Source organism: Pteropus alecto, unplaced genomic scaffold (assembly GCF_000325575.1).
Source record: "Pteropus alecto unplaced genomic scaffold, ASM32557v1 scaffold269, whole genome shotgun sequence".
Lineage (NCBI taxonomy): Eukaryota > Metazoa > Chordata > Mammalia > Chiroptera > Pteropodidae > Pteropus > Pteropus alecto.
Window position 1 is genome coordinate 2936797 of NW_006443566.1, and position 8185 is coordinate 2944981.

At 31.9% G+C, this 8185-nt stretch overlaps 1 protein-coding gene across 1 annotated transcript in view; it reads left to right on the forward strand.

Moving 5' to 3' along the window:
* The first annotated feature begins 1956 nt into the window (after nucleotides 1–1956).
* Nucleotides 1957–8185, forward strand: part of ZEB1 (zinc finger E-box binding homeobox 1) — a 55013-nt gene continuing 48784 nt past the window's right edge. Inside the window, exon 1 of the mRNA XM_025041261.1 lies at nucleotides 1957–2154. The gene's annotated coding sequence lies outside the window, so the exon portion shown is untranslated. The remainder of the gene's footprint in view (nucleotides 2155–8185) is intronic.

An 8185-nucleotide genomic window follows, 5' to 3' on the forward strand; every position in this document is an offset into this window, starting at 1 on the left:
TAGGTTTTCCCTTTGACTTAGCATCTCCCCTGCTAATGTAGCTGATAAATGTATTTACAAAATGGCCAAAGATTATAAGAAAATTTACTGTAACATTGTTAATGCTTAAACACTAAAAAGAAACCAAATTTTATCAGTAGGTGATTGGTTAAATTATATCTGTACAACGAAAGATGTGTAGCCATCCGAGAAAAGTTATTAAGCTCTACATATACTCACATAGAAAATTTTCCAAGATATGTTTTTAAGTGGCAAAAAACTAAGTGGCAAAGCAGTATAATGTGTTCCCATATGTGTGTATTTAGGCCTACTTATATTTACATATAGGATTTATATTAAATATAAGATACATATGTGTATAAGGTGAGGTCCATGTTATAATGAAATAGGATAAGATATATAAAATGATTAGTATGCCTATCTAGTGCATAAATTAATTAGTAAAATTTGCTGTTATTGCTACCTTTAAAGAGATAGTTGAGGAAAGATAAACTCAGAGGAGAGGAGGGGCTTTTACTAATTTTACATGTTTTGTATGGTCTGAACATTTATTACTTTTATAATAAAATTAGAAAATGATTTGCTCTTGGGAAAATATCTGATATGATGTATTCACACACTAAATATTAATGACACAAGACTATATTTTTCTTATGACATGAGATATTGAATAATTTCTAATGTGAGCAAAAGGGTGACTCTAGTACTCTTTAGATAGAGGGGTCTTTCCACCATTTGTAAGAACAGTTTTGGAGATTCTTGGTTATTTGTATTCACCTTGACATATACATCTATACCTTTGATTGTATTTCTTCTTTCATGTTCTTAGGGCTGGGTGTGTGTATTTATATGGGAAGGGGAATGTATATGCATATCATTTAAACATTTAGGTGATTAACTTCTTTCAAGGATGGTTGAAAAATTCAAGGAAGAAATGGAAAAAATAACTGGAAGTAATCATTGCTTAGTCATTTAAACAAAGCAAAGCTTCCTTTTTCCCCCTTCCTCTTAGTCTTACCTTAGCAAGTAAGAATCACCCTGCAAACAGTTGTAAAGAGGTCAAGGACTAAATAAAGTATCTTTTGGAGTGATTATTACAAGAACTCTGAAGGAAAAGTATTGGTCATATTATATCATTTTTAGAGAATTTTTTTTCTCAGCTGTTACTCATGGTTCTATGAGGTATAGTCATCCAGAATAATTATATACCTTTAAAATGCTGCTATTAAATTTTATTGAAATTTATTAAAATTATGGAAAGGGTGCCCATTTGAAAACTTCAGAATGTCAATTATTTTCTTCAGAAAGACAGACTTACATATAAACATTACTTAAATCATGCCTTAATTATGTAGAAACTTGGATAAATTGGTTGATTCTAAAGTCAGAATTAATATGAAATACATGGGTTTAATTGACAACTTGAAAATACTTTTTTATGATAAATTTAATGATAGATATATTGCTATCTTATTAAGAAAGATAAACTATTTTCTTAAAATTTAATGCTTTAAAGATTTGAAGCATAATTATACATAAGCAGTATCACACAGAATAAGCTCTTTGTGATTGGAAAAGATGTTTAATGCAGTGTATAAGAGCACAGAATATGGAATCAGACTGCTAGGGTTCAAATCCTGGCCCTGCTGTTTCCTCATTGTATGATCTTCAACAAGTTACTTACCTTCCCTGTGTCTTGGTTTCCTCTTCTGTAAAACAGGGATATAAGTAGTAAATAGAAGATAGATACTCTATTTTATAGGTTGATGTAAGAATTAAATGAGTTGCTATTTATAAAACACTTGTACATATAATATTTAATAAGTGTAGCTACTAAAAGCAATATTATTGAATCACAATCTGTTTTAAGTACTTTTAAAAATTTATTTTCAATGAGATATAAAAACTGATTTTTACTCATTGGTTTTGATTATTTGTTTCTTATTTGTATTACAGTTACAAATTATAATACTGTGGTAGAAACAAATTCTGATTCAGATGATGAAGACAAACTCCATATTGTGGAAGAAGAAAGTATTACAGATGCAGCAGACTGTGAAGGTGGTGTGCCAGAAGACGACCTGCCAGCAGACCAGACAGTGTTACCAGGGAGCAGCGAAAGGGAAGGGAATGCCAAGAGCTGCTGGGAGGATGGCAAGTTTAATTTTTTTAATAATATTCTATTCTCTTGATTATTTTTGTAAAAAAATGTATTAACTATAAAGATAAATTGAATGAAATTTTTTAAATGAACTTGTAAATTTATTTGTCTGTTAATCAATAGAAGGTAACCTTCTGTTTACCAAAAAGTAGATTATGAAGTAGAATAATAAAGTTATTTTGACCACATGTACAATGCATAGATGCTGAATTGAATTCTAGTGGTTTTTTTTAAAGAATCAGGCTTTCCATATACTGTTGATAAAATTGGACCTATCTTTAATTTCATATTATGACCTCAAATGAAGAATCTACTTAGAAACCAACAAATTATATTTTGGTACAGTAAAATTACAGTGATTTAATGTGCAAAAATCCCAAACAGATAAATCATTGGAGTATTTTTAGTGTTCATAAGCCAACTTGCTTCCCTCCGTTCCTCAATCCCTCCCTCTCTCCCAGACATATAAAAATATATGTATATATTTGACATCTACATCTAAGAAAGGAGAAGTCCTAGAAGAGTTTCTAAGTGAAATAGTGCTGGTCTTTAGTTATAAAGCATCAGTAGAGGTTAATTAGGTAAAGGACAGGGAATAGAAGGTGCTTCAAACAGAAGACACAATGAGATCAGAGAAGTAAAGGGAAAGAATTGAAAGGGCATGGCGGGCTATGTCTGGGAAGTTGAACTTACTCCTGGAAGCTATGAGAATAACATCATTGATACATACTTTAGAAATAAGTCTGGTAGCAATATGGAAAATGATTTAGTGGGGGGAGTCTAGAGGCAAGAGGCTGTAATAATTCAGGCAGTGTTAAGGGTTTTAGAACTAAAGTAGCCTTTGGTATTGCAATAAAAGAGAGAGATTTGACAGCATTGTAGGAGGTGAACATACAGATTTGGTTGATTTTATGTGGAAGGTAACTGAGGAGGAAAGACTGCTGTAACTCTGAGACTTTTGGAAAATAGAATCCAGAGAAGTTAATTCTGCTTATCTATTATCACAACTGGTTAATGGCAGAGCTGTTACCCTGTTAAACTTTAATACTGAGCTCAAAACTTTTGGGAGCAAGGATTTCTTATGGTGTTTCCTATCTGTGTATTAAATTGATCCATCAGTGTAGTTGGTCCAGTCTTAACATGGAAGCGAGAAGGAGATTACTTGTCTGGAAAAGAAGGAGATTAGGAGAATGGGATAGATGGAGGTAAAAAAGAAGATTAAAAATCAAGGAAGAGGTTCTGTTTCTGAAAATATGTTGGGATAGATTATTTTGACTCTCACTGAAAATAAGTAATTATGTTAGATTTATAAAATAAGTAAGTAAGTAAGTAAGTAAATAAATAAATAAGTAAGTAAGTAAGTCTTCTTGAAAGTTTTAAAGCGCTCAGTAGGTAGTAAGACAACAGATCGAAGTCCAAGTGAAGAGGGAACCCACAGAGGTAAGCAAAGGAGACTTTGGCTTTAAGGGCATTTGCCTAACCAAGGTAATGAAAAATGTGGTTTTCAAGCCTCTGTGAAGAAACAAAGCCTTGAGCCACCTAACAGTGTAATTTTTTAAAATTAATTAATTATTTTTAATTGAAGAAATTATTTCATTTTTTCCCATCTACCTCCCCCCTACCCTCTGGTAACCACTAGTCCATGTCCATGAGTCTCTGTTTGTTCTGTTCCTTTGTTGCTTGTAGGTTTATATCCCACATGTAAGTGATATCATGTGATTTTCAACTTTTTCTGTCTGGCGTATTTCGCTTAGCATGATTATCTCAAGGTCCATCCATGTTGTCGCAAATGGCAGTATTTCATCTCTTCTTATGGCTATAGAAGTCTCCCAAATAACTTAGCTAGAAGACAGCAACACAGGTGAGAATTGCCAGAAACAAAAGGAAGAAGAAGACTTTTAATTATTAGAGTTATCTGGTACAGATTATAAAATGACTGTCATGTTTAAGGAAAAACTGGACAAACTTGAAATGATCTGCTCTGATAGAATAAAATATAAGCAACACATTTTAAGAAGAAACAAATGGAACTTCTAAAAATGAAAAAATAAAATAATAGTAATTCAAATTCAAAGGATAGATTTAATAGCAAAGTAAACAGAATCGAAGAAAGAATTAATGAATTGAGATATAAGGGAAAATTATGTTAAATGCCACTCAGAGAGATAGAGATAGAAAAATAAGTAGAACAGCATAAGAGACATGAGGGATAGAGGGTCCAATATATGTCTTAATTCTAGGAGAAGAGAGAATAGGGAAGCAGCAATATGACATAATGGCCGAGAATTTTTTCAGAATCGATGGATACCAGGCCACAAATCAAGAAGCCCAACAAATCTCAAGAAGGATAAATAAATCTACCCCCAGGCACTTTATGGTGAAATTGCAGAACGTTCAAGACAAAAATAGAAAACTCTTAAATCTAAAAAAAGTCAGATTATGTTTGAGAGAGTAGCAATTAGACTGACAGCTAAATTCTCAGGAACAACAATGGAAACCAGACATAGTAAAATGATGTCTGCCAATACAGAATTCTATACTTAGCAAAAAATATCTTTTAAGAAAGGAGATGCAATAAGGCAATTATTTCAGACAGGTTTCAGGCAATGGAAACAGAAAATGTGTTATCATTAGACCCTTACTAAAAAATGTAATTTAGGCATGAGGAAAGAAATCTTTGATAGAAGGTCTGAGATGTAAGAAGAGCAGAGAAAGTGACAAATATATAGTAAAGATAAACACATAATATTTCCCATGAAAATACTAACCCAAAAAGCATGTACAGCTAAAATTAATTTCTCATGTCAATAAAGAAACCATAGTGAAAATGAAGACATATTTTGAACTGAATGATAAAAATATTACATTTAAAAGTTTGTAGGATGTGATTAAAATTCATAGAACTGTACACCAAAAGAGAAAACAATATATTTTTCTGTATAATTTATATATGTTTGTGTATGTATGTATTTTTTCTTTCCTACAAAGAAAATTCTTGCCCAGATGGCACCACTGGTACGTTCTCTACATATTCAAGGAGCTAATAATTCCAATTTTAGACAGCTCTTCCAAAGACTAATATAAGAGGGAAGATTCCCCAACTTTTTAAACGAGGCTGCCATAATCTGGATACCAAACCAGAAAGCATAAGAAAAGAAAATTATAGACTCATTCAGAACACAGGTACAAAAATCCCCAACAAAAAATATTAGCTCTACATTATAATGTATGTACATGTGTGGAATGCAAAGTCAGAATAACATCTAAACCAATTTAAAAAATACCACTTTAACAAACTTAAAGAGAACAATCAAATATTCATTCTCAGTAGACACAAAAAATGTTTAGTAAAATTTAGTACGTATGATAACATCAAAGCTAGCAAACCAGAAATAAAAGGATACCTCATTTATCTAATAAAATGTGTCTATGTAAAGTTTATCACAGACATCATACTTAATGATAAAATGCAAAAAATATTTTCTGTGCAATCAGGAACAAAGCATGTGTAAACAGAAATGAAATGATAAAAGAAATCCTGGAACATCAGGAAGGAAGAAAAGCCCTCCATCTAAAGATACATTCCTTTCATAAATAAACTACATTTCTAAACTTATATAAAGTGCTAATTCTAGGTTTTTCCTCACCTAACTTAAAAAAGAAAATTAAAGGTTTATATGTGCCACACCATGTTCATAACAATCTTGCCTGATCAAGTAGAAAAAAAACAATAAACACAAAATTGTTTCTTTGATAAGAAATTTTGACCAAAGTAAAAAATCAGTATCAGCTACTGAAAACCATACAAAAAGAGAATTCTAGCATTCCACCAGGTAAAAAATACTTTCCCATTGCTAGAATTTAAAATGTCTTTGAGAAAATGTGCACAGAAGACGAGCAGCACTGTCCAGTGATGCAGGGCAACCAAGACCTCTTGCTAGAATATTGGATTAGAATCCTAAGTAAACTAATTTAAATTCATGGATATCAAGGTTAGTAAGTCTTACTCATTCATCTATTTGGTTACCATTAAGTCGCCCTTAGTCATGCATTCAAATGAAAGTTTATGTCTTCAGGTCTGAACAGAGAACTTTGGTCCTTGAATTGCTTCCTGGTCCTCAAGATGATCCTTGTGGATGAATTTGAAAAATTATCTCTCATGTTGGACATGTTTGACCAAACTAAGCTGATCCTGAAACAGAATCAGAAAACTTGAGTTACCACGAAAAGAGGGACAGTCAACCTATCAGTAGAGCACCACTCATATTCACAGATACTTTCAGGTTCTGTTCTTTCATAACTGTCTCCACTGCTGTTCTTGTGTTCTTTACTTTTTTTCTGTGACCTATTAATAAACTACTACCCAATGTGAAAAGAAAAAAGAAAGAAAGAAAGCCTGTAGGGCGCCTTGATCCTATCACTAGTATAACTTCTAGAAAATTTAAATACGTAAAATTTCCTGCTATTGACTATTTCCTGCTAGAGATTAGCAATGTTTGATCAGAAAGTAGAGTAGCTGCTATTTAGGTTTTCAGAAGGAAGTTTAGAACGCCAGTTCAGTTGTTCAATGAAGAGTTTCTTGTCTAGTTACTTGAGGACGAATGAGGAGTAGTGAGGCAAAGGCCCTGAGCTAAAGGAAGCCACATCATCTATGACAATTAGTTATTTTAAAGACTTTTAAGAAAAAGGGGAAACAATAAAGTGGTAGGTGGCATTTTGCTATGCTAGAAACCAACACGTGAAACTGATATTTACACACATATAGCATAGTGCTAATCAAGAGTCTAAAGAATATGGAAAATGTAATATGATATTGAAATGTTAATATAATACATACCTTTATAAAGCTAATTTTTTTGTGAATGAAATCTCGTTAGGATTAAGTTTTTAGAAAGATTATATAGAAGCAGCAGTATTTGTATTGTAGATATTAAATAAACTAGGACATGTTCACTTCCAAAAATAAACAAAAATTTTAAGTTCTATTGTCTTAAAATACTGTCAACTTTAAATTTTCTATGTAGGGAAGACAATATAATTTGGCATTGTGCCAACATATCTATCCTCATCTTACAAGAGCTTGTGGTTCAGCCAAAACCTCTCATGCTTGTGTCAGTTAAACGTTTTTAAATATATACACTCTTACATTGGAGACACCTGTTTCATTGGCCCCTCATATTTAATTTTAAAAATAGTATAAAACTAATTCAGCAATTTAAAATATTGATTAAGGGGAAGGGGGAGGTAGACAGCGTAAAAGGGGTCAAATATGTGATGATAGAAACCTAACTATGGGAGGTGAACACAATATACATATATATGCCTTACTGTTAAAACGTACAGCTGAAAGTTACTGGATTTCATTAACCAATGTCACCATAAAAAATAAATTAATTAATTTGGAAAATAAAAAATTTAAAAAATTAAAAGAAATAAAATATTTTTTAATACACTAGCTATTAATATTTTGAAGTTGATGAATTTAAAAAATGATCTCAAGTAATAGTGACTTAAACGTTTTTCTGACTTGAAGAAAACTCTGGAAATTTACGTGTTTGTAAAAACACCAAGGCAATGAAAACTTTACAAGAAAAATATTTAAAATTCTGATCTTATAGTCCACAGCAATAAGGCTTTCTTGGGCACAAACTATAATAAAATGCTATAAGTAACTTATGCAAAGAAGGCATTATTTACTGTATAACACAGCATCGATCCAAATTGTACTCATCTCTCAAGATTCAGCTTAACCTACTCTTTGGAACCTTTTCCAGCCAAAAGTGGTGTAGAAAAATCTCAGCACATGGCTTCTAGTTTTCACTGTACCACTGTGTCTTTTGAGTTCCACTTTTGCATCTATAAAATGAAAAGACTGGGCCAGATGACCATGGAGGTATTTCTTAGCTCTACTTATAAGAAGATCCAATTTCATTTGTACTAAATATGTAGCACTAATATTTTAATATTTCTAAATATCTCAGTATTAAGAAGTTGACACTAATGAAGGAGTTTGGGCTTTTCCCA